Raw genomic sequence first — 27421 nt, 5'->3', positions numbered from 1 at the left:
AACAGGATGAAGATATCTGCTGTAATCTTTTTTCAACAAGATTAATCTTAACTCCACATTTTTGAGCGTTAGACACCAGAGCTTACAATATTGGCTGTGTTTTTATCTTACAATGTTTAAGACCACATCTCAGAAAGTGGGTACTTTATGTTTAACTTAAATTCTTCTTTTCTCCAGTAATTCTTAGAAATTGTATTTTGGTTCTTTCCAACAATAAGTTGTCATGAGGATTAAATAAGTCATCTTGATAAGAAGTCTTCATACTTGCTCTGAGCTTTGTGTACATGCCTATAGCTACCTCAGTACGAAGCAGAAATGAAGTGCTACAAGTTGGGGCACACAAACCAACCGTGGCTGTAAATTCTCATTACAATTCTAGTTCAAAGGCTCATTTCAAATTTATCTAATCGTGCCATGAAACAACACCAAAATGGCAGCACTGAGATTACAGCTTTGTTTTAAGAAATAAGAGCAACCCGCCCCAACAAAGAAGAGGTACTTTGATGTATTTCTCCTCCCACCTGCAGTTCTCTCTTCATCCTTTTCACTCTCTGAAGTGTTAAACAGAGTTTTTTCTGTGGCTAAACATCTTAACTTTTGTTCACCCTGCTCCTCTTGATTTCTAAGAGTTTAGGGTGCAGCTTGAATAAGAAGCAGTCTTCATCAGATATGAAAGAGCCATATGAAGTAAGTACAGTAAAGTACACTTGGTCTTTTTATGCTCTTTAATTATCCAGAGCTGGATGTTAAATTTTGCTCTTCTCCCCAGTGACTACCACAGCTTACTCAGCACTTTGCACATACCCGGGTCAGGTGCATCGCCTCCCGGTGTGCTGGGAATTAACGGCAGGGTGGTGCCTGCCCACGCTGCCCAGGCCCCACCCAGGGGACAAGCATAAAATCATGTAGCTATGCATCTCTCTAACACAGCCCTGCTTCACAGAATTAAAAAGTGTAACTATGAACGATATATGATGCAGAGTAAATTTCCACTTCGGCATCATGTGCCTAAGGATACGATTCCTGGTAACTCTTGCGTGCACGATGTCTGCCTGATTAAAGAGATTAGGAGTGTGTACAAGGGAGCATTACCTGTTCAGCCAGTTTAAAACATATTTTATCACTTTGGGGGATAATCAGACCATAACAGGGCTGTCGTGTTTCTTCCACCTCCCAGCAGCGTTGATGGCAGACCCCTTGTCGAGAAACACGCTGCTCTGGGCAGCTGCGACCCACGGGTGACAGTGCCGCATTTCCTGAGAGCTGGTCCCAGCACTTCTAATACCATCAGGCAAGCAGGTATCAGAGGATATCAAACCTAACAAATTTAATAGGTTTGTGCCTTGAAGAATGCAGCAAATATATCACCACCCTTACCACTTCAGCAGTTTGAGCTCCTGAATAAACCACGAGCGATGTATGGTACAGGAAACACACCTTCTGTCAGGTGCAGAGTTGTGACCACCCCCTGTATGCCAATGCCCAGCTTTGAAGTATTTCTAAAGTTTCCAAAGGAGATGAAAATAGATCACTAACATGAGTTAAAAATATGTATATATTTTAAAAGGCCTTGTTTTTTAACACCACATGTAAAAAAGAAAAACACTAAATAATCTGTTAGACGATCTCCAAGGGAATGTTTATGGAAGTATAATCAAAACATAAGCTACACTTTTATATGAAGAAACCTGAGTGTGTGAGACCACAGAGTGAAAAACAATATGTAATCACCAGCTTAGAAGTGGGTATTTATCAGTATAAATGCTGAGAAGATTCTGATTACAAGAGGGCATTTTTCTACTGATTTGAGGTCTTGAATACTTTTTTTAAATACCTTTAGTAGAGCCTGGACAAATTCAGACAAATGAGTACCAGAAGGCATAAGGACATTTGCTGGATATCCAACCAAAGTTAGTTAAAGGAATCCACATGGATTTATTTACCACGTGGAAACACGTGAATGCCCGACAGTTCAGTCTACACCAAGGAGGCAGCAGTAACATATTAAGTTCCTGCTAATATCTTTGTTGTCTTTCTTGTTAGCCCTATGCAAAAAGATCTCCATGTTATGAAAGCTTATTCACTCACTGGGAAATGAGGCGACAGAAAAGCAGTGCTGCGTGGCCTTGAAGTACCCACGCTCCGGCTGCCAAACTCCTTTACCTGTCCTGCTGCTCCCAGGCTTGCCTCCGCTCCTAGAGCTCATGCTGCACCAACTGACTGGACTCAGTGTTTGAATGATTGTTTGCACTCCGTTTATTTAAGTTCTGTGAGAACTGTAAGTAATGCTAATCAAATAATTGCTGTGAAGAGTTAGAAATGTGCCTTGTATTAATATGCGCTGATTCTTCAAGTTTCTTACCAATAAATACCTGCAACAAACTAATCAGTTTAATACCAAAAGCAGCCAACATTTTACAGTTCAACAAGTTTAACCTTTCCTAATTCAATATCCTCATAATTACCTTTATTAAATAACTGTGCTTAATTGCTGTAACCGCAATAAAATAAAATGAAAAAATAAGGTAAGGAATATCCGAGCACAGAGTCCCATGGTATAGGAGTTACCCTGGGACATACAGACCAGATTTCCACCCCATTCATGCTGCACTGCCCAAGTGACAGACTCCTTGAGGAAACCACAAACCACCCCTGCTCAGCAAAGCTGGCTTAAAATTTTCAGTAGAAACATTCTTTTATATAATAACTGACTTTTTCAATAGCTTCAAAGATGTTTTGTTTGTGGCTGAAATATCAGAAGAAAAAAAAATCGAACAACTGCAGTTTTGCCTGTTTTGATCTTTCTTGACCATAACATGTTCAAAAAGGTCAAGTACTTACCAGTTTGGGGCAAATTAACCTGGTATGCTTCATACAGTTGGCAAAGAGAGGCAGTATCACAGAAGAGTAACTCACGACTGAGCGCAACATGTTTCTGCAAATACCACACATGTGACCCTCTATAGTTTTACATATATACCATAACAAGTTCTTCTCCTGGGAAATGTTCCCATGTTTATTTTACTCCTCCTAGTAACAAATTTAAATGTCTTTTTTTTTCCCCTGTATCTTATGTCTTTGCTTTTCTGTGTTTTGTAGAGCATCTTGTCACTGTGCTGTGCTATCACTGCAGCACTAATCTGTAAGTATAATCCCTCCTGCTTCACATGGGGTGCCAGCCTCAAAAACCAACAGATCGCTCAGAAAGGAACAGACATCAGAACAAGAGCTTGGGAAAAACTGAATTCCCACATGGCAGAGTAAGAAATCTTCTGTTTTGGAAAGGAAAAACCTATGTGCTGCCAAGCCCGTGTTCTTGGCGTCAGACAGTCCCCTCTTCCTCAGTGGCAATTTTAGCTGTGAAACGCAGACCTGGAATCCCAGAGCGGGACGACGCAGAGAGAAGCTGGGCTTGGAGGAAGCTGATGAGAAACACGAACCACCCACATTTCGTTGTCACTGCTCCCTACCTGCATTCACATTACCTCTTCTGAAGAAGAAAGCTGTCTTTCCTGTAAATCTCCCAGACAGTCTCCAGGCTCCACTCGAGATGGGACAACCACCACCACCGCCACAGCTCATCCCCTTAGCAGCTGTCCCCAGGATTGTCTCGGACCCTTTCCTGGTGGCCCAGACCCCTGCCTGGCCATGTCTCCAGTGCTGGGGTGGCGGGGCTCATTCTGAAGCAATTTATTTCCATAGATTTGGTGTCAGCTCTGAAAAAATACAGTTTAAATTATTGCAGGGTCTCTAAAGCATAAACCTGATAAGTCACATCCAAGACCTATTTAAATAAACTTTTCTACTTAAGCAAGAGACTGGATGGAAACATTCTCCTCCAGGCACCTTAGTACCTAGGAGAATGACACGTGTGCTTCCTCAAAACAGCATGATGGGGAGCTGGAGATGTGCAGCTGGGCTGTGACAACGCCATACTACACAGATCCAAACTCCCCTCTGACTCTGTGTCACCTCTTTGGAGGAGGCACCAGCTACCAGCTCCTGCAAAGGAATGGAGGACCTAGGATCAGGCTTCACTGGCAGCCAGCCAGTTGGCTGAGAAAAAAAAAATCTCATTAACTGAAAAAAAAACTCCCAAACTGTCATGTTTCAGGGTCACAAGTGCTTTCAATCACAATCACTTTCTGTCTCAGCAGGAAGAATGCGTTTCATTCAGAAAGGGACCTGTTCATCAGAGAGAACAACAGACAAATCAATAAATGTCTGGGTCTTTATTAACTCCGGGATCAAGCCCTTTGGCATTACCTGTGAAGCCACCAGCTACAGATCGCAGTGAGCGAAAGCATCCTACACATTAGTTAAACTGACTTTTAGCATTCATTTCTGCTTAACTCTGGAACACAAGAAAATTCAAATGCCAAATGTGGGCTGGATTTCCACCATCCAGCCCCCAGTGTCACACAACTCCTCCTCCTATTCAGAATGGGTAGTGGGAGAAACAAAAAGAAGTGATGTACAGGAACATGATTTAGTAACCTCACAAATTATGTTATTGGTTATATATTGAACAGCATTTTAGGGTTGTTTTTCTAAGGAAATCATCAAAAGCTCATACTTTCAGTCCAAAATGATCACAAAAAGTTTCTGAATTCCAAAGGACATATGAGGAACGGGAAAACTAAAACCCACAGCTTTTGAACTAGTTCTACTTTTCACTTTCTTGAAGTGTGATAAGAAACAGCTCCTTGTTTCTGGTTCAGAGAAAAAATTGATTTTTAACTTTGGCAGCTTTCAGTGTGGCTGAGCTGCACAACACATGACACCACACTGTAGTTACCATATGAAAATGATGAATGAATATGAAGTGGAAGGAGCGGCAAAAGTAATTTTCCCATGACCTTGAAATGGAAAGGAAGGTAAACTGGGAAGGTGTGTGTGTGGCACCAAGCTCAGGCACAACCACAAACCTCTGTTCAGGTCTGTCTGCAGACCAAAAAAATCGTATGATATATCTTTTATTAAGTGACAGATAGCTGTGCTCTAGACCTACAAAACACTCTTGTGTGTATAAGATTCATTTTCCTCAAGCTGAAATCCCCAAGACTTGTGTTGTTTTGCTCTCAGAAATGAAATTTCTGCTGGGAGCAGTTACAGAAAGCAGAGAACATGCTTACCGTTAATGTAAGCAAACAGTATATATGGAAGTACAAAGCAGCAAATATTAAGAATAACTTATTGGTACCCCAGAAGACCATGGAAATTTTTAAACATACTTCTGGGGAGAAAGGGTGGTGGTCCCTCAACAGAAGTAATGCACTGGTTTAATAAATGAAATTTAATTTTGCAACAATCTCGATCCAGAGAGGCACACGGACCTTGACTACTTACACAGTGCCCTTCCATCCTTTTAACCTGAAAAATTGGATTCAAAATAAAGTTACAAATTCCCAGCCATGCTCTCGTGGAGATACAGTATGTGCTACCACTTTCACAGTTGTTTTGCACCTCTGGACTTTCCAGTCCATAGGAAACTAGAAGGAAGCTGAAAAGAAAGCCTCCTTCAGCAGAGGTGTGGGAACACGCGTGATCAGAGGGAGAAGCCCTTTACAAGCTGCTAAAAGATTTGTTTATAAAATCAGGAGGGCATTCTGGTTATAAAACTGGGAGGCATTCACAGAAGGTGATGTGCCTAATCACGCTGCCATCTTTGTGCAGAGGAAAGCTACCGCACCACAGATTGCACTTCTCCATGGCAATGGCTTCTGCAAGGTAGCAATCAAAAGATGGAGAAAAGTGCTGCATCACTCTGCCTTTTACAATCCCTCCATTATTTATTTACATCATGACTAATTTCTCTGCTAGAAACAAAGTGATGAACTGTACCAGGGCAGAACTTCCCTGTTGCTTGAAATTGCTTCTCAGTCACCTGAAAAGAGAAATTCAAGTGAGAATGGGTTGTATTGCTCAATCCATCTTCAGATGAGAAACCCACCACCTAATCATTATTTATCTTACCTAGGCAAATGGCAACATCTGTCTGTTTTTTTCCTGATACTGCAACAAAGGGATGACTGGGCTCAGAGCCATTCATTGTAGGGAGGTTGCCTGTATTTAAGTAAAACAAGAAGACAAAGAAATAAGAAGAGAAAAAGTCAGTAGCAGGGCAGCACTGAGTTTACAACACACAAAGCTAAACTCACTCTCCTGATAGCCTTGATCAACCTTGTAAATTTGACCATTAAGAATACTATATTTGTAAAAAAAAAAAAAAAACCACTGATTTGGGACTCTAGCTATTCAGAACACAATATTTCCTGTTGTGAAATAACGTGGGGATTTTCTTATTTATTTATAACATAACACTTACCACAAGCAGCTATTTTCTGAGGAGGAATCAAAACCAACCTCTTTCTTTTTAGATTTAGGGCAGACTCTAAATAGCCAAGGTGGCTGAAGCCTTCATTACAGACAACGGTGCAGAGAGGATTGAATTTCCCAGTGGGAAGTGGGCAGACAGAAACTGAGCTCTGCAGCCCTCGGCTAGGCTGCAGTGCGCTGCAATGCCAGCACGGAGCACAGCCGGCACCGACCGAAGCCAAGCAGCGTGTCTGCCTGGCAGCAGCAGCAGGAGCTCCCTCCCTCCTCACCGGCCCCGTTCACCCGATTCACGCAGCACCTCACTTCACGGTCACCGGCATCACGTGCACCCTTCAAAGCCTCAAGCCAAAGCCTTCGGGAAGGCGAGGCACTGAACTAGCTCCCGATGCCCACCCGGCAGCCAGCTCCGGTCTCCAGCGAAGGCTGCCCAGTGCCCAGGAGATGCCACGGGAGCCCTGCGAGCCGGGAAGGCAGCGGTGCTTTCCAGAGAGCGCAACACCTACCAAGAGGTTGTGTCGGCTCAGACACACCTTGAGCGACCTGCCAAAGCCAGGATCACAGTGACCTTGTTTTAGGGCGGAAGAGACACCCAGGTATGCATCAAGGTGCAAGCAACCACCAACCAACCGTTTGGTTAGTAAAAATCACCCTCCCTAAATTTACCAGCTTTTTCTCCTAGTGAAGTCCCCAGAACCCTTCTAAAGTGAAGTATGGTGATAAGTGCTCCACAGAGGAGGAATCAAGGTTATAAATCAATTTGCTACATGAATTATCTTTGTTTCATTCACATTTGAGAGCAACGGAAAACTTACTGGGATTCATGAGCAAATTACAGATTTGACGTACTGTGAACAGCTTTGCCATTATAGCTGTGGTTGATTTTAATAGATGAAATTGTGTGAAAATTCTCCGTATTGTCTCAGAAATTAGGAAGTGCAGCATTCAGTGCAGGGGAACAGCAGCAGCGCACAGCATCTTCATAGTAACATCATTCCTGGGCAGAAAAGTATCAAAATTCCCAAAAGACAGAATGTGAAAGTCAGACCAAAAATATGAGGTAATATTTGAATGGGAGTGAAGGAAGAGCTTATCCAGTGCCTTTAAAACAGAACAGTTCATACAATTAAATAAAGAGCTCAAAGCAGCACTGCAGGGCTCTCAGCACTTTGGAGATGCAGTTAAGTACTGATCACTTCCCTTTGTAGCTGCTCATCTCAGAGTTGGTGGAAAGTATGACTTTCATTCCCAGCTATTTCTCTTTTTCAGAGCTCATAAGCATGCTCTTTTATTAAAAGTTAAAAGCAGCGCATAAATTAGGTGCTTTCTTAAGAGAACAAGGCTGCTTTTAAAATGCTGGCATATGTTAAATTAGAAGGAAGTTAACTTCAGAAATCTTAGAGCAGTATGAAACAGTTGCCAGTAAGACAGAATGATTTATTCATGCTCTGCAACAAGCTTGCGCAACGGGGGAAGTTGTTCCTCTCCCTTCTCTCCATGCTGCGCGATCTGCCTTGACACTCTACCAGCCGAAAGTCCATTAAGAGGTGCTTCATTATTTATACTGTAAATTGATTTAAGATTAAATTAATTATACATGCCCAGCCAAAAACTATCGCAGCATCCCATAAGCACCTCTTCTGGGCAGTGTTCCTGGGCTGCTGCACCCAGAGACGAGCAGAGCCCCCGAGCGCTGAGCCCCAGCCCCAGCCCGGGGAGGACCCCGGCCGAGCCGCTGCAGCCCCGAGGAGCCGGCAGGGGAGCGGCACCGTGGGGCTGGGGGCTGCTGTCACCGGGCAGGAAGGCAGCGGGTGCAGCCCGCTCCCCCTGGGCAATAAAACCAAGCCGCAGGAGAGGGGCTGCAGCGCTGCAGGGGTGAGCAGAAGCACAGCAGACACAGGGACGCAAAATGGACAGTGCTTCAGCTAAGAGAGAACCTTCTGAGAATGAAAAAAAAAAGAGAAAAACAGACATATATTTGTAAATAAGCACTTTTTGAAACACTGTATATCTTCATTGTAATGGCTTTTGGTGGTGGTGGTGGGTGTTGTTGTTTGTTTTCTTTTGAATATAGAGAAGTAATTGCATTCAAAACTTTGTTCAATACTTGGCAGAATTTTGGACCATTAGCCACAAAACGTCATGTAACATCTGCAATTTTTGCTTTTATGTTCAACATGTTTTTCCAAGTGGTTGTAGTTTGTTTGCCTTTTTTTTTTTTTTTTTTTTTTTTTACCGTGGAACCATTATTTGCCCCCAGCTGAGATTAATAATGGTATTTTATCACATCACATGTACTCATCAGCCTAGGGGAATACTCCCTGAGTTGTTGTTTTTTCACTTTTCTCTCATAAAATGCTTCATCAGTTCTCATAATGTAAAAAGTATATCAGAAGCCAGAATAGCAGTTAACACATTATCACACTTTTCATTCTTTAGGATGAAATCTAAGTATTGATTCCAGTTATTTTTGTGACAAAAGATTTGCTTGAACTCCCACTCAAGTCAAACGAAGGACCCCCAAAGGACTTAGCTGGCCCAGGACTTAGCGAACAATTTCCTGCTAAATTCTTAATAGGACTAATTAACTTTTTAAGGTCAAGACTTTTTCAACGGCAAATTAGATTTTTCAAGTGAATACCATTTTTCCACAGCAAGAGCTTCTGCAGAAAAACGCTTTCTTTATTGTAGGCTAGCAGCCCGAGCCGGGGACTGCCCGGCCTGGACGCGCTGCTTGCGGCCGCTGCCATCCCCCGCAGCTCACACTCCCAGCCTGGCCGCAAGGAACCCCGAAGCTGAGGGGTCCTGTCTGAACTGGAGGCTGAATGAGTAGCTCAGGCTGTAGAGGAGAAATTTTACTATATGGTCTTTTTGCACACTACGCAAATTTTCTGTATCTGTGTCTCTTTGTGGGTCAGCACAAAGCTACGGCTGTAGTTAACTGCCGCAGACTGGATCACACGTGTAGCAACAAGCCAAGCACTGAGATGAGCTTCATTTTCTTGCAGGTAGGTTAAATTGAACTTGATGAGGGCACATTAAGCAAGTACCTGTGTGAGTAGCAGGGAGTTTTCAGATCAAGCCATGCATTTATAAGGCAGATGTTCATTAGATGCTACGCTTCTGCAAGGGGAACGCATGCAGTTCGTCTGCTTGCATACCTTTCCCTTTCTTGCACGGAAATATATTCACCATCTGCAGTGAAATCTTCCACACTGATAAGGCTAGGTTTGTTAGGGCCTTGCAAAACTGGTAATCCTAAAATAGTTGAAAAGAGCCAAACAGAAAGAGTGAGGTAGTAACGGAGAGCCGGCCACATGGCCTCATCAGTGGCATGCCCTGCGTGGGCTTTAGGAAAGCCACCAGCAAGCTGAAAAATGAGTTTGTTAAGATCTGTGTACAATAAACGGTCCATATGATGTATGATTTATAAGATGTTACAGCAGTCTTGAAAAGCCTTTTAATTTCAGAGAACCTGCTGAAGCAGGGAAAGCTGTGCTATTTAAGGAATACAATGGGCCCATAGGCAGAAAAGCTCTCAGATAACAGTAAAGTGGCTGTCTGGCATATCTGCATTTTGTAACTGCAAGTATAAGCAGCTAAAAGGAATAGAGTGGTGCAGGCCAGTAAACAACACAAGGGATAATTTATATCCTGCATGGTAAAGGATAAGATGCACAAGAAAAAACAACCTAGGAAGAAAGTAAAATAAAAATATAGCAGGGAAGCATAAGAGGATCTGTGTAAAGCAACGATAGAGTTAACAGGCTCTGTACGAGCACTTGCACTGCACTAGCTCCACGATTTTGGAAGAGGTTTCTGAAAAGTAATGAATGCTCGGGAAAGCTGAATGTCCTACACATACCCTGGATCTATTTATATGTGAATTATAATTTCTTTAGTGATTATTTCTGACAACCTGGTTGTTGAACAAGTTACCGGCCACATTTCCATATAAATACGTTGCAGGAGTAATATTTTGCACAGTTGTGAGTGACCCTTAACTCTATATGATGTTCTGCCCGGGTGTGTTTGCATGCTTTATATTTCCAGTCTTGGTTAGGGTAAGTGTTGGATATAAGCCACTACATCCTTTCAGAGTTTCCTTGTGGTTACAAAAGCAGATTTCTTCAGCTTTACTTCCTGCAGATCATTAATCAAGAACTTCAATTTCAATAGACACTCCAGTAAAATAAATGGACAAATAAATTCCTTCTATCAATGGAAAGTAATTCATAACCACTTTTTGTTTGTATTCATAGTAATAGTAGAAGATGAAATTTGGCTTTCCCCAATTTGTTGTTTGCTTGTTTTTCTAACATTATGAATCAGGTATATCAATTTCCACATTGGAAATACAATACAGAATAACAGAAACAAACAAAAAAAATCTGTTTTCAGAGTTTGGGGGGGGGGGATTTTAGTGACTATAAAAAATCTCCATCTTTGAAAGGATAAAATCACATTTCATGTTATTCTTCAATTTGGAGTATCTTCAAGGGACCAGCTTAATTTCTTCCATATTTTTCATACTCCATCAAAAAATTCCAAAATATTCAACCTCTTTTGTGCCACTAATCTAAACCTCAGCAGTTTAATTAATTTTCCTCTGTATTTGTTTTCAGTTCTTTCAGTTGCCTTCCATGCCTACTAAATATTTAAATTTTCTAGAGCCAGGAATATCACTTACAGAATTTCTGTAGCACTCTAAACATTAGACCCATAATCTACACAGTCATGCAATGTAAATAGCTTATTTCTGAATATTTCTGTCATAAATTACAATGAAAAGAGTTTTACAATACTGGAAAGACAACTGCACTGATTAAACACAAACTTCTGGAGAAGGACAAACACTACTTCTATCTTAAGGGATGCATTTAGAAATTACAGCTCCCTTTGGCAGCTGCAAAGATACTGAAATCTATTATTCATCAATCAAGTTGTCATCACCTAGAAGATTAGACAGTGGCCCAAGAGACATAGCCAATATAAGTTTATAAATTTCTCAAGAATAAATAAATAACAAAAAGTCTAACTTACGGAGGATTTGGGCAGAGAAGAGGAGGGAAAGCACAGGAGGGGGTAAGTGACCTCATCACTGAAGAAATATGAGATATGGCATATCTCAGTGAGCAAGATTTTATATGCAATTCCATAAAACAATTTCATAAATAAAGCTAAAAAAGCATAGTCTAAATAAAACTAACATAAAGTAGCTACAAATATATTGAAAAGCACCAGTCAAAGAGTTGTTATTAGTGTCCCCTGTGAAGCTGAGAGGACAGATGAAGCGGAGGCTCCTGAACAGGCTCAGATGCTGGAGTAGAGAAGATACTAATATAATTTGTGGATGACAGCAAGCTGGGAGTGGTTGCAAGCACTTTGGAGGACAGGATCAGAATTCAAAACACTCCTGATGATTGTGGAAGTACTGTGAAATCAGTAAGATGAAAGGTAGTAAAGGCAGTTACAAAGAGTTAAGCTTAGAAAGGAAGGATCAAATGCACAGAAAATGGAGAGCATCTGGCAAAGCAGCAGGGCTGCAGGAAAGCTCTTTTGACACCTGAATACGAAATAGCAGATAGCTAACGTAGTCTTACCTGCACATGGGCTGCCCACTGAATAAAGACTAGGAGAGGGCTTTCAGACATCATCTGCTTCGTTAGGTTTGGAAATAAATCCCCAGCCAATTGTCATCCAGAAGTACCCTTGTGACCAGGAATTTTGCATCATCCCTGGCACTGACTGTGCCCAAAAGTGTCTCCCCCATCTTCAGAACTATTTGCCATTTACAAGAGAGGGGGGAACTGTGCGGAAATGGCAACCTGAGGTCACTTAACCCAAACCACTGTTTGTGAACTGGAGGTTCTCTTCCTCACGCACCCTCCCATCTTTCACCCTGGTGGTCCCTTGGGTGAGCCCGCAGTGGCTATTGATGTCTACCTGTATTTGAGCTATGCCAGGTGCCCTCACGCAGCAGTGGGACAGAAGAAAAACAGGAAAAAGACCATAACAGAAGGTGTATTTTTAGCTAATATGTAACAAAAGCATTTCAGTTCATTCACTCTGAGCGTCCTATTATCAAAATACCTATAGTCATCTCTCAGCCCTTAATACGGTTGAAATTATCTTACCTATCCTCTCCATTATTCTTGGTGACAAGTGAACAGTATAAATGCCTCACAGCTCGAGGATAAATATACTTCCCTTACAGATTAGGTTAGATGATATAGTGCAAACAAACATATCCATGAAAAGAAAATAGACATGCTAATCTATAAAGATTTAGATGAAGGAAGAAGCCATCAGTCTGGCAGGAGTTATCAGTTTGTTTTTCTTCCTGTGTTACTACAGAGATTTCTTTTTAAGCTATCTACCCTGGCTACACAGGAGATTATGCAGGAATTTCAGCTGGCACACAGTTTTTCCTAAAAAAAAATGGGTATTTACCAAAAATGCATCCATTTCTCAGGTGTGGGAGGATGTCCTGAAAAAGAGACAATCTCTTCTTTGAAACTTCTCTCTTCCTGATTAGGAATGCTCTGACAATGTTTCACAATAAGAACAAAGGGAGAAGAGACAAAAATAGCGTTCCAACCCTGCTACCAAAATAAATAAAAGTGTGGCTTGAGAAAAGCTGTGCCATATGTATTTACATACACTTGGGTCTGGATTTTCTTGTTGTTCATATGCTTCATTGCATTCTCTCTTTATTCTAGAAGACGTTTTTTGTTTCCCCAGCCCACTCCACACCTTGTAGTTGAGCTTGTACCAGCACCAGGTATTGCTCTTTGCAGGATGTGCTATCTAGTGTACACAGGGCAAAATGAGATCCCGTTGAGAAAGAGGGAAACCCAAAGAGCTTCTCAGCTCTTCCCTGTCTCACCTCGGCTCTGAGGCCGCCAGCCACCGAGAAGTCTCAGCCCAGGTCACTGTCCCCGACCCCGGGGTCTGGCACCCCTCACACACATGGGACCCCAGAGGCACTGAGGGAAATGGCTTCCCCACCGCCTTACTGAACGCTGGATTGAGTTCACGATGGACAAATCAGAGGAAAACAGTACTTGTCTTAAACTGTCTTAAAAGATATAAAAAACTATTATCTGGGCGACCCCTACCACCTTCAAGACTAATCGAAATTTTAAACCCCTAACATTTCACCAGGCTGAAAATCAGGGAAAATTGTTATGCTTGTGCAAAGACAGTCAACATGGGTGGTGGTACTGCTGGCTATTTCAGTACTCAGCCTGAAGGACCCCAAAACACGGATTAAATCTCACTGTCCCCTGGGCACAGCATGGCAGCAGCTGAATGCTGATCACGGCTTGGGAAAAGGTGCTAAAGGCAAGGTTTGACTAGCATGGAACTGCAGGGAAGTTTAAGGAGAGGAGATCCAATTTCCAAATTAGAATTTGGCAAGACAGTGGACTTCCATGGCTTCCAAAAAAGTGGAGTCATACTCCAGTCCACAAAAAATACAACAGGTTATTACAGCTTGTCCACACTTTGAATAACCCAACTGTTGTATCAACAAATCTCTGGCAGATAAATATTTTTGCTCCTCACTCATATTAACTCTATAAATTCATGCAGCTCTGCAGGACCACACTGGAGTCATCCAACACTAACCAATGAACTAAGCAAATTCAAAACAAAAGGTCTTCACCACTGACGATGACTTATCTGGAAAGAAGCCAGCGTTAAACTCAGCTTGAGTTTACCATTTGGGTAACAGAAAAACACAGGAAACATTAACTGGGAATCTCACGTAGCCATTGGTTGAAAAAAAAAGATTCATTCTATTTATTGCATTATGCAGCTTTAAAACTGCCTTTCCCGGATATGTTAAGTAAGTGATAATTCACATCATGTTTTCTTTAATGAATGAGATAGAAATGCCTTCAATTTCCACATAAATTAGAAGCATTTATATTCCAAACAACTGAGTAGTTATTTGCTAAATTATAATGATGCAGCTCCAGTCCAACTGATGTCAATAGGATTACTCATGTGAGTGATTACTTGTCAATGTGATTAAGGGGTCACTCTCTAATGGCAAATGAGACACCGTTTGCAGAACATTGCTATAAAAGTCTCTGCTTTAAAAATTATGGCCAGTTTTTCACCGATGTTTTCCACATTCATGTAGGGAAATCTCCCACCACAGGACATTCCCCTTGCAGCACCAGAGAGCCCTTCAAAGCACACTCCCCAGGTCTCTCTCAGAGGCAGCTTGTGGGTCCAGCCCCAAGCACCTCTGTGCCAAGATTCCTTACATGTCCCTTTGGGAAAGGAAGGAGTCTATGGGCCATAGTGTGTACAAAAACAACCACACCTCTATTCAAGTGGGAGTTAACAGGCTTTCTTAACTGGCTAAACATTTACATGGTTACTTGTTTTGTACCTGCACACCTCACCACACACTAGACATACACAACAATAAATGCTGTCATAATGACTACATCTGTCCACAGACATGATCTCCTTCATCCTTCTCAGAAATGCTGCAGCTCTGCACAGAAAACCTCAGCAATAGGTTAAGAGAGAGAGATAATATATTATGTGAAACTTCTGACCGCAGGATTAATTACATAGATCTTATTTTGGCCAGGACGTGCGTAGTTCATAGGAAACCATATTGCATGGCCACATTTTATGTCTCCTCTACAGATGGAGCCTGTGACATTCCAGGCACCCTGGTGCCATCCAGGGGTATTTGTTCGGCATTGACTCACAGGAGAAAGTGCCATCTCCAGTCAAAAACAATTCCTCCCAGCATCACGAAATTCCTATGAAATCTCTCATCCAAGTACTGGCCAACCTCCAACCAGCTTAGCGTGCAAGATCAAAGACTGAAGTGCAATAGCCCTAGGCAACAGAAAGTACAAAAATGTATACACATCAATTCAGCGAATACTAATTCTACCAAAACAAAAAAGTTACAGAAATGGGAAAATAACACCTGCATCTCTATAAATATTCTAATGTAACCCCTAAATTGTATGGCTATGACAGAATAGACATGGGTGTTGATTTATAGGACGTGCCATACCATTCTTCACCTCCCTAAGTGTATGGACGGATATTTTTAACACGGAGTACTACCATGCCTGTGCTTTCCACAATTAGATGTATGGTTTTACCTCCCAGAAATTTCAGTATCCTTTCCTTTGTGATATCCTCATGAAGAGCTTCTGGAGACTTTACTGAGGAACACAAGTGGGCAGCCAAGAAACTCAGCATGTGATCCAGACCTCCTGGCAATGGTTTATATGTAGAATATTAAGTTTCTATTAAAAAGAAAAAAAGGCCAGTGCATTCAGATACTGATAAGTTCTTTTAGCCCTCAAAGTAGTATATCTGCTCTTGCTTAGACCAGGCAATGACATTCCCTCTAATTCTCATGCTTCTAAAGGCTTTATACAAGTTAGTGAATGCAAAAGAGCCGATTTAAACATTTTCACATATTCTTTACACAATAGTAATCATAATGTTGAGCAATAAATACAAGAATCTCTTTTGAGAGAATGCCTCAATATTCTCCAGGAGCAGTAACATGAAAAAAATAGCAGGGATAACACGGAGGGATAAGAGGAAGGCATTGGAACAAAGATGCTTTCTATTGCAGAAGAGATGGCCATAGTTTCAAATACTAACAAGTTTTTAAGAGCTAATGACTAAAGCCTCAAGTCTAAGCCACTCATACAAACCAATACACAGGCAAGGCTTACAAGGACGACTCTCATAAAATTGGCAGAGTCATTTCATCCTTTGTAAACCACACCAAGAAATACATTCCTAGATAAGCTATTTCTCTGTCTCTGTGACAACCGAGATGGTACCGTGGGTCTGAGCAGAAGAGCTTCGCAGCAGAACCCTCCCACGCAGCGCCCACAGCAGCCCACAAAGCCCCGTGGTGACGTGGGGCTGCCTGGGAAGAAGTCCAATAGGGACACTGGGTGAAATGGTGGTTTTGTGCAACTCCTCCACCATGAAACCCTTGCTTATTAGGAGAGCTGTAACAAGCAATACTAATTCCTCTGCGCCATTTAAAGAGCTAAAATTGTTCATTTTCTCCACTGAAAATGAGTTGACAACTGGGATCTACGTCTTTCCGTTATCCCACTCCACAGAAAACTTGGCCGAGAGCAACATGCATTGGACTACCACTTAGGAAACACACCAGGAAGCGCAGCCCCTGGCTTGCAGACACAAAAAGGGCTGTTCACCTGGAGAAGACCAGGATTTGGTGCTTGGACTGGACACTATTGACATTAGCAGAACATATTAAACTGACAGCTTAGTACAAGACATCAGGTTGCCTCACTCAGTTCTTTCACCTTCATTAAAAACAAACAAACAAACTAACAAAACCACCACCAACAAACCAAACAAACAAACAAAAAGCACCTTTTAACGTGAAGAAATGTAATAAGAGGCAGAAATCTTCTGGACAAATCTTCACACATTTAAGTATACATTTGACAAAATAGTAATCAAATTAGATCTGCCAATTTCCTCTGCATTTCTCTGCTGGTCTTTGGGGGACCAGCAATAAGCAGGTGTCATGAAAGACAAGCACTCCTAGTACTAATGAACAACTTACATCCAGGACATAAAGGCAGATACTGCAAAGATACAGAAAAAGTTACTTGTGGAAGTTAGATAGCTGTTGCCCACACAGAAAGTAAAGGAGGCATAGATAAAACAACAAATACAAGAACTCATTATTCAGGCACAAGCAGGTCAGAGTCATACTTAGCAAAAGCTGTGACTTATAGTCTCTCAGGCTAAGGAAGCCATCTCAAGAAGAAAACTATAAAGGAGCAGTCCTCTGTAAGAAGAAAAAAAAAAACAATAATTGTTATACTACATATTTCAGCATGGTAAAGGTGTTTTGGTGTCACCTTGGACTTCAGAAATTATTTTCCGCATTGGACACTCAGAGATAGTCCCAGTCAGCTCCAGGATTCAATTTACAAATGTTATAAGGATGTTTGTGTATCATTAAGGACCACTTGACTGTAGATCTACCATAACAGAGAATAAGCTGAGTGGAGCAGTAAGCAACCTGTTCAAAGGTTTATAGCCAGATGAATAAGCAAGGAGAATAGTGAAGTGACGATCAATTTCCCCACACTTTTAAAGAGCTGTGAATAGTATCCTGTTAGCAAGCAAGTGGACTCGTTCCTCCAGCAGGTACCTTTCATCCCGTGATTCAGCAGTCACCTCGATTATGCCCACAGTGGGGCTGGCTTTGATGGTCTCCAGCTCCCACCCATTGCAGGAGATGGATGTGTTTCACTGCTTTCAACTCCTGACCTGTGCTCAACTTCTGACGATGAGGCTCTCACTGCAGACTTTGCATCCCCGTGTAAAGCAGCTCCCACCTTTTGCCAAAGCAGTGCTCTTGGCTCACGACTGCAGGAAGTGTGTTTGAAGTCTACCGCAGCCTTTTTGTCAATATCACTCTCATCACCGCCAAGTCAAGTTAATAAGCTCAGTTCATCAGCCTTGTCCCTTTGACTACTTCTTTCCTGAAGGGAAATATAATGCATTTAACTTGTCAGGTGTTTAACAGGCTCTTTCATGTGCAACCTCAGCTCATCACTAATAAAATATATTTTACTGTTTTGTTCCCTGTGTGCTCCATGCTGTATTGAATTCAAGTTATAACATCTCATCATACTTCTTTCTTTAGCAGGAAATAGCCATGTGCAGCCTCCTTAAAGCCTTCCAGAGCTCCCGTTGCCCTGTGCCAGATGCTGTTACACAAGGACAGCAAGGAAGAGCAGTACCAAATGCACCAGGAGATGCTGCACAGACCTGTGTGACCAACCTCTATTCTAAGCAGCTCTCCAAATCCTCCTTCCTCGTGAGGAACCTTTCCGACTACCCACAGGCCTCGTTCCTGCTCTGCTTGTGGCGTGGGGCCTGGCTGCCTGGTGCTGGAGCGCTGTGTGGAGCCCACGGCCCCGGGCAGGCCAGCAGCCAGCACCGCGGCGCCATCTGCAAGAAGAGCCCGCGCACACTCCGGAGCTCCGGCCTCCCTGCGGCGCTGCTCCAGCCCAGCAAGCTCTCCTCCCTCTTCCCCCAAAAAGCAGCTCTAACAGTACAGATGTGGCAGTGCACTTTTCCTCCCACTGTTCTGTTTTAAGCAAAAATGAAAAGTGTCAGGATTGACCAACTTAGGTGTTAAAAATCCTGTTCTCATCCTCAAGGAGCATCGAGGCAGGCCAGGCCAGGCACCACAGCGGGCCGCAGCTCAGGGCCCTTCAGCACTGAAGCACCAGCACCTCCAGGCACCTCCCAGGTCTCCTGCCTGGTCTCCAGCCGCCTCAAGAGGCACCAGACCCTGCACCTCCGTGCCTCTGGGGCAGGGTTTGCACCGGCCTCTGATCCCACAGGATCCCTGTCCCACTTCCCCGCAGGAGCTGCTTCCTGAAATGACGGCCGAGCTCACCGGCTCTCAGTCGTTGCCTCAGACAAGCTTTTTTAGAAAGACACAAACTTCAGGAGGTTTGTCCTAAGCAGAATGAACATCGTTCATCACCTTTTGAGAATCACCAATCACTAAAAGTTAATGCCTCTCAAAGCTTCTCAATTGCAAATTCCTTTCTAATCCAAAGTTAAAAACAACCTCTGAAATGCAAATAACCCAGCAACCTACACAAGATGATTTATGCCATGCCATCTTTTTCATGCAAATAAATTAAAAGAAGAAAATGTAATTTAGGGTGAACTGCATTGTATAATAAAATAGAAGAGTGACATTATTCTGCAAAACTCAGTGCAATGTTTTTTTACTATTGCTACTGGAGGTTTAACCTTCCTGAACACGCAGGAAAGATTTTGATTTATTTATTTTGATTTTCATTTTTATACAAATCATTTTACAGCTTCAGTCACGTCAGGAAAAGACACATTTTAATTTTTTTATGTTGATGTCATTTCAAGGGAATGCTGGAAGTTTGACTCTCATTTAATGCTTGGAGCTGCACAAGAAAATTAAGAACCTTTTTTAATAGCAGATCAACGGGGACACAGATCACTGCACAAGTGCAGAGACCGCTGAACATACACCGCATAACACACACACACCAGGCAAACTGGGAGTGCCCCGTGGGAGCAGTGGGCTTAGACATTTCTGATAAACACGGCCCTCAGACCTGCAGCCTCAGAAGAGGAAAGGCTTTCCTGTCCAGAAAGAACAGGAACTGAGGGATGCTCAAAAAAGGTACGCACTGAAGAAGCCAACAGCAACAAAAAACAACATGATGTGACAGTCAGCATTTTGTAACTCTATTCCAGCAGTGGAGATCACAATGAGAAATGTGACTTTTTTTCTGTAAGGATTGCCAAAGACTAAAATCTGCAGTAAAGAAGACTGGGAGCCCTGGGAAGGGCAGCGCCATTGTGGCACCCCTCGGTGGGAGCAGCATCCCCTCTGCTGAGGAAGCGGGAAAGCCTGGCCTCCTCAGATGGCTCCCTGTGACTGATGGAACTGCGCCTCCTCTTGTGTTACCTTATGGCTCATGTTAACATTTGGGTTCTTGTTCTGCTCTGTTAAACTTTATCAAATGGAGGGGAAGAATCTGTTTTGATAAAATGAGTGGATATGATCATGCCAGATGGGGTAATTGTACTCTGTTCAACAGAACTCTCCAGCAACAGCACGCCCTTACGGCCAAGCTGGCTGCTGTGTTATCCCGCTCACTTCAGACTGGAAGCTAAATGAGAGAGTACTTATAGATTTGTTTACTATCGCCATGCAGCAAGTCAGGCAGGGTGCAAAAGTGCCCTGCTATAAATAACAGCAGCAAGGGGATGTCAGTTCCAGCACATGGAGGAACGCTAAAGCTTTCTCAAAGGGATGACTTGCACAGTACATAAATCTGAGCCAAGTGATGCCACTCTGAGTCCCATTAATAGCAAAGAGCTTGTCCTAAGCTGTCAGGCTGTCACAAGACACTTCCAGCTCAAGGACACCCTGTTAAGGCACCTGGCCACGCCAAACCAAGTCGGGAAAGAAAAGGCTGCTGCAAGCTAGGGCATTACAGACAGCTTGTGTTCAGTACCTGAAAGGATTTTGTGGTCTAACATCCACATAAATTGCTGCCAGCAGCTTATAAAATCCAGGGACTGATCTAAAAGGCTCTTCAAATTATGTTTTAAATCACAAATTTCATCCAAGTAAAGACATGGGCCTTAACTTTATTTTTATTAATATTAATAGCAGTAAGAAAAACCTGCACTATTAAAAAGCAACAACTACTTATAAATGAACAGATCATTTCTAAACCAGGGTCATTTCTCCTGGTAATGATAAGACCCTGTTAGGTAATCATAATCCTTACAGAAAAATGCTTCGCCTTCACTTCTGTCCTCTAAGATAGTAAATCTGAGACAATCTGCCTGGTTCTTAAAATATAATTCCTCTTTGCCAGGATTGATCTTCTAAAATGGACTGGAGGACATCTTCTCATTTCTTCTTTTTCTCTGCATTTTCATTGGCAAAGCCTCAAATCAGCTTAGGGTTGTTTTGTTCATCTCCCCTTATGCATGTTTTTGCAGGAAAGGGAAGTCTTCAAACAGAAAAATATCATAAGCATCAGCCAGGGACTGTAAAATCCCAAGCTCCAACTCAAATTCTGCCAAAGAGACAATGTGTGGCCTTGGGAAAAATCACCTCTCCTCCCTGCAGGCTCTCCATCTGCTTCTCGCTAATAAAATGGGATTATAAAACTGCCCCATCCCAAAGGGCAGGTAAAACTTTGAAGGTGAAAATTGTGTTACAAGCATGATACATTATTATAACACAGCAAAAAGCCTTTCAGGCCTCTTTTCTCTTCTATTCAGTGCAAAGCAGCCACATTTCAAAATGAAAGCTATGGACCGGCTTTTCCATTTGCACAGATTTCTTTCAGCAGGCGGCAGATTAAAGCTGAAAGAATAATCCATAGCAATTAATTTATTCAATGAATTTAGCCTCATTTTCTGTTCACAAAATGCCTGCAAGCCATCTACCATTTTTTTGTGGTTTACTCATTATTCACAATTATTGCAATGTAACTCTTGGTCTGTAAATTACTCCTGAATAATTAGCTGAGCGTATTTTATAAGCTATTTGGGTTAGTTTCAGTTTAATACACAGAGCACATCATCTCTCCATCCTCTACTCCCCGTTGAGAATAAGAAGTGCATTCAGTGAGTGCACCCAAAAACACCCCAGTAGCTCTTAGACCTGCTTGCTTCTGCAACAGAAAATGGAGCCCCACTGTGTGGTTCCCAGTACACTGCTGTTTCCATTCCTCGGTGGGTCAGTCTTCCACTTTAGAAACATGCTTCCAGAGAAAAGGCATGTTTTGAGAAGCCAATCATGTTTTCTGTCTGTAGATATTTTCCTATACTGGTTTGTACAAATATTTTCACAAACATTTCTACTACCATAGAGAACTACTGCAATATCTCCAAAAAGAAAAAGAAGAAAAGAAGGAAAAAGGGAGGAATTCTTCAAAGTATTTTACTTAAAAGAACATCCATAGGGGTATTTTAACAAAATATGTATAAGATTACTGGTGGGTAAACAGGATGCTGAGTCCATGCAAGTTACCATCAGATAGGCTTCATATAGGTTCATAGACATTTTAACATTTTAATGTTCTATTGGCTTAGCAAATAAATAAATTACAAAGTGAAGGAAAAGCTTCTGGAAAATACATTAAGGCAATTTGCAAATAATTGCAGTGAGCTGGGCTATTATGACTTTGACTTCTGAAGTATAAAATCTCCCAGAGATAATGATGATAATCATATTGAAAATAGTTGCCACCCTTTAATCTTCTAAGACAAAACAGAGATCGTTGGGAATTTGGGACCCTGTCACTCTAATTGAACATCTGACAGGAAAGTAATTAGAGTGGAAAGCAGAAAGGTCACCTGGTTGCCCGAGCAGAATTCATCAGCTTCCGTTTGCCATCGCATGGGGCAGCTAGTTCATCTGTCACACAGGTTTCTCATTTAAATAGCTTCTTTGCCAATAAAAAGGCTGTCAGACAGACTGTTTCCAGAATGGCTTTGGATCTGAGTAACTCACTCTGGGCATGTAAAGATTCACCATCGATTACACAGGCCGCTCAGGAAAAATGGCACCAAAACATTGGGACAGAAGTCATTTGCTGACAGCTCTGTTAAGATGCAGGATCACTTACTGGAGTTTCATCTTTCTAAAGACAAGAGAATCACATCAAAAATCAGCTGTGAAAAGGAAGCTCCACCATTTCCACTATAAATATTTTTCTGCTGACCCCATCTGGCCTACCACTCCTTTTTCAAAGTGCCAGCTGCTCTTACTGCCCGTTTATTTCCCTCGGTCCAGCCCACAAGGATGCTCCAGTGCTGGGTCAGTGCAGGGGTGTCTCCTCCTTGGCTGCCTGGGCACCTCTGGGCACATCTGGAGAATCAGCATTGCTTGGTGCGTGGTCTCTGCACCACCGATGGCCTGTAGACAGGAGGAAAGTCCATGTGAAAGTGGCAACAAGGCTCCTCAATGGACTGAAAAGTGCTTTAAGGAAAGAGAAAAATGCAATCTGCTGCTGTTTTGTCACAGGAGGCTTTCAGAGGAGGTTTAATAGAGTAGATCTCCTGGAATGCAATGGAAACATCCCATTGATCCCGTTGGCTTAAAAAAAAAGCAAAAAAAAAAAAAAAAAAAAAAAAAAAACACTAAATCCACTGTAACTTTTCAGTGCTTGTGTTTTGATGAAATGGTCAGAAAAGATACCTGTCAGTGTAAGACATGACATAGGCATGCAAAGAAATCAAAAGATCATCTGTTTGGTTAATTCAGCACCATTATCAGACAGTTAAGCAGAAAAGTAAATACCAGCTGACAGTCACAGCAAATCTCATAGACTTTAATTAGTGTGACGTATGGAGGCAATTTCATCCATGATGCCTATCTTTGGGAAATAATTTGATTTTTGTGCGTTTTGGTTTTTTTTAGTCGAAATGTCTGTATCTTATTATGTGTTGTCAACACAACCATATTTCAACCTAGCTAGTTAATAAGAATACTTCCTCTGGTTTTCATATATTCTTTTATATACATATACATACATACATATATATATATATATACACACATCCCAAAATATATATATTTATATATATATACATCCCCAAATAAAACCTAGAGAAGCTCCTAAAGGGTGCTACATGATTTTCTTGTCTAATATATGAATCTAATTCCCCTACAGAGCAACAAAATATTGTCTGCCTCAGGATAGTTAATCTGAAGGTGGCAATTTGGCAAAGCCGGCTCTCATTTTAGTTTAAATCTTTAGGAAAATGAGGGTCAGGTCCCAGGTCCCACCTCGAGCTCCATGCTGGTGATGCTGGGTACCAGCATGTTAGCACTCTGTCCCCCCTGGGGACATGGGGGCACAGTGCTGTCCAAAGTAAGCGAATTGCTTTGTGTGAGAAGGGGCTGGAGGAGTTGTGCCAGGACACTTGCCCCAGCTCTGCTCCTGCGGTGCCAACCCCACCATCGCTTCCCAGAACAGTCTTCAGAAACTTGTTCTCAGCCACCTTGCAGATATTTAGTTGATGCTGTTTAACTCGGGGTCATCACTCAAGGATAACAATAAGAAGGCCTCCCTGCATTTTCAGAGTTCTGGGTGAGATATAAAAACAAATTACCTAGAAAAAGAAGTGCTTTGGGAAAGTGCATTAAGGTAATTGAAAAAAACCTGCTTGGTGTTCAACCAGTATAACACTTGGGTTTTGAAATATAAATGATTCCTAATACGAACGTTAAGCCCATATCAAAAATATATGTATATATATGTCTCCTTTAGATCATCTCAGAAAAAGAGCAAAAGAAAACAAATGAAAGCCCAAGCCACACAGTCACACAGTTTGGGATGATGTGATGCAGTATGGATTATAACTTCTCAGCTGTTTTCCGTAACCTACTTAATGCTATAGGTCTCAACTAGAAAAATGACAAGATTTTCTATCTTTACTAATGACGTGATATTTTTCAACTTGCAACCAGTGTGTAGAACTTCACATTTCTTAGTACAGGCAATATGGCACCTCTGATTATGACATGAAATACATAAACATTAAGACAAAGGCAACAATAAGCTCTTCATCAGTGCAGATACTTCTTTGGGTGTTTCCTAGAGCCTTCCAGACAGCCTGGCCTGTGACTGCCGAGCTGATCTCCATGAGCCAGGCAGTCTTTTCTCATGTTAATTCCTTTTAGTTCTACCTTAGTTAATCTGGCATCTTTTCAAATCAATCTTGCTCATCTAGTCTACAGCCTGGGAACGTGCCATAGTCTATAACTCAGATCCAAGGACAAACAAGGTCTTTAACCTCGTCCATTTTCCACCCAGCATCTACCACTTTTATATACAACGAAATTCCCACTTTGCACCCTAGGAATAGATTTTTATCCATGTATCAAAACCAGTGAGAAAACAGGTTCCCTCACAACAGCTTCAGAGAGGAAGGTAGGTGCAGGCAGCAGTGGGGTTTTCCCCACAAGCAGTTGTTCTTTTGATAGAAGACCAATGAAATTCAACCCTGTCTCCATTTGCTAGAGTTCTTCTGCAGTGCATCTAACTACACCTTTTCTCTTGTTGCAGGTAGGAAATGTCACTGTGCACCTCAGCCAAGCGTTGCATCAGCAAGCTGGCTGCGTTCCTGTGAGAAGAGTAGCAACTAAAAACCTAAGAACCTGAGAACTGAAGACATTCCTACATTCCTGTCATTTCCACATAGTTAGGTTGGCTTTTTTTTTTCTTTACATAAATGTGATCAAATGGTATTACTGGCATTTGAAAATTTACTTTTTCTTAGCATCACCACATTACTCTTAGCAATTCTGCTTGTGCCATGCTGAATGGTTCTTCCAATCCTTTATATTTGTAACCTTCAAACACTCATAAAAAGTTATACTTCCCCTTAAGTCATCATTTAGACAGCCTATACATATTTAATTCTTTAATCTTTGCTCATAAATCCCATCCTAGCTTTAATCATTTTAGCTGCTCTTTGAATCATCTCCTTCTTCCCAGAACTGGCAGGAGGAGCAGAGCCCCAGTAGAGGATGACAAGAAATGTATATTGAGAGACAACTGCAATTGCTCTGCAACTTAATACCTGTAATCCATAATTATGTTGTACTTTCATTCAACTATCACTCTTAGAACCAGAATTTAACCTACCATTAAAATCTCTCTTGAAGGCTGTGTTTCCCATGTGATGCTCCTCCATTACATGGATTTGATATATGTGCTCAACACTTCAGCTTCAGGAAACAGCAGTGATGCACCTCTCTCTCTCTCTCTCTTTGCATCTTACAGGACAAGTAACTGATCCGCGTTTGTCTGTAGGTATTCCAAAGGCTTTCCTGTGAGAGTCAGGTCAAGATGATACATTTTAATTTGGTACTACTTCCCCCCCACACACAAACACACACAGAAAAAGTGGTCTGACAAACCTCATCTGCTTCAGTTCATTGACAGTAAAGTCACTGTACAAGTTGTTTGTTTTTTTTTTTCCCCGTCCTAACATCTACCAGCTTACGATTGCAATGGCCCAGCCAAAGTTTTAAAACACTGGTGTAGAAAGCACTAACAAGTCTTATGCTGCTCCAGAGGAAGGAAAGGATGCAGGTTTTGATAGACAAAGAGATGGATAGATACAGCCATAAATATATTTAATTATACTATGACACATTTCTGAATTTTTCATTCTGTTCTCCCTTTTTGGAATAACAAATACAAATTTGAAAACTTGAGTTAATTACAATACAGGACCAAATCTATTTATTTAGACTATTCAAATGGATGACTTATTCTTCAGCAGATGTGTTCTTAACTATGCAGTACAGCTCAAGTGAGGCTATTAAAATCCTATACCACTATGAAAAATTAGCCAGAATAGAGCAAATAGCCGCTCAGTGTTATTACTTAATTCATATGATTGATAAAGCTCACTGTTATGTGTGATCAAATACAGTATCTAATAGAAGTATGGTGTGGGAAAAGAAAGGAAAAAGAAAGAGAGAAGAGAAGAGAAGAGAAGAGAAGAGAAGAGAAGAGAAGAGAAGAGAAGAGAAGAGAAGAGAAGAGAAGAGAAGAGAAGAGAAAGGATAAGACAAAAGACAAAGAAAATAGAATTACATTATGCTGGGTCATCAGAAAAGCCACTAAACTTTGCATACAAAACTAAAACAGAGCTGATAAACGTTCCTCTCAAAGTCAGCTTACCTGACAAGACCTAAGGCAAAAAAATAAATAAATAAAACTTGAAAATGAAATGCAAAAGCTGATAAGCTTCAAGAAAAAATAAGTCAAGAAATAATTTGTCTAAAAGAAAACAGGATCAGAAGAAACAGGTTTTTATTTATTTATTACATTTCTGTTTTTAAAACCAGGAAATTAGGAAGGATAGTCTTTGTCAATCAAGACCTTGAAGAATCACAGTCAGTGAGTCAGACTTGCCACATGTAGTCCAGTACTTATTAATACTTATGTTAATACATTAACGTAAATGCAGCAACAGTAGCAGAGTCACTTTTGATTTCACAGCACATTCAAAAGTCAACAGATTGATAACACTTTCAAGAAGGGTACCAACCAGAGTGAGGTGTGAGGTGGTCGCATCGTGGAGGCACTGCTCAAGGGGAATTGCTGGGGGGTGCAGATGGTTTTCAGAAAGGTGTGGAGAACTTGCCACAAGGTAACGATCAAGTCAAAACTATGATGAACGAGACTTCCTGCAATGTACATTGATCTGTAAGCTACCATTAAACCTGTAAACAACTCACTGTCACAAGTTATATTACTACTAAGATGCTCTTCTTTTTTATCTTGTGTTTGCCAGAATAATTTTACCTATGGCAATAAGCTGCAACAGGCAGTTGTTCCTCACGTGCAAGGTCATTGTTCAAATTAGAGGAATAATGCCTGCCACAGCACTTTCAGCGGAGATCCTGGAGGACCAAAAGGCTCCATCTAAATAATTCAATACAGTTAAAAATCACCAGCACCTATCAAGAGAATTT

At 41.6% G+C, this 27421-nt stretch overlaps 1 long non-coding RNA gene across 1 annotated transcript; it reads right to left on the bottom strand.

Annotated features, from left to right (window-relative positions):
- Positions 1–22403: 22403 nt before the first annotated feature.
- LOC118254921 (uncharacterized) lies at positions 22404–27133 on the bottom strand. The gene is made up of 3 exons (XR_004780812.1): positions 26995–27133; positions 25578–25762; positions 22404–22840 (listed from the first exon to the last, which is right to left on the bottom strand). It is a non-coding gene; the product is annotated as an uncharacterized LOC118254921 (long non-coding RNA).
- Between the last annotated feature and the right edge of the window lie 288 nt (positions 27134–27421).

The sequence above is a fragment of the Cygnus atratus genome, chromosome 14 (genome assembly GCF_013377495.2).
Source record: "Cygnus atratus isolate AKBS03 ecotype Queensland, Australia chromosome 14, CAtr_DNAZoo_HiC_assembly, whole genome shotgun sequence".
Lineage (NCBI taxonomy): Eukaryota > Metazoa > Chordata > Aves > Anseriformes > Anatidae > Cygnus > Cygnus atratus.
This window is presented reverse-complemented; position numbering and strand designations above follow the sequence as displayed.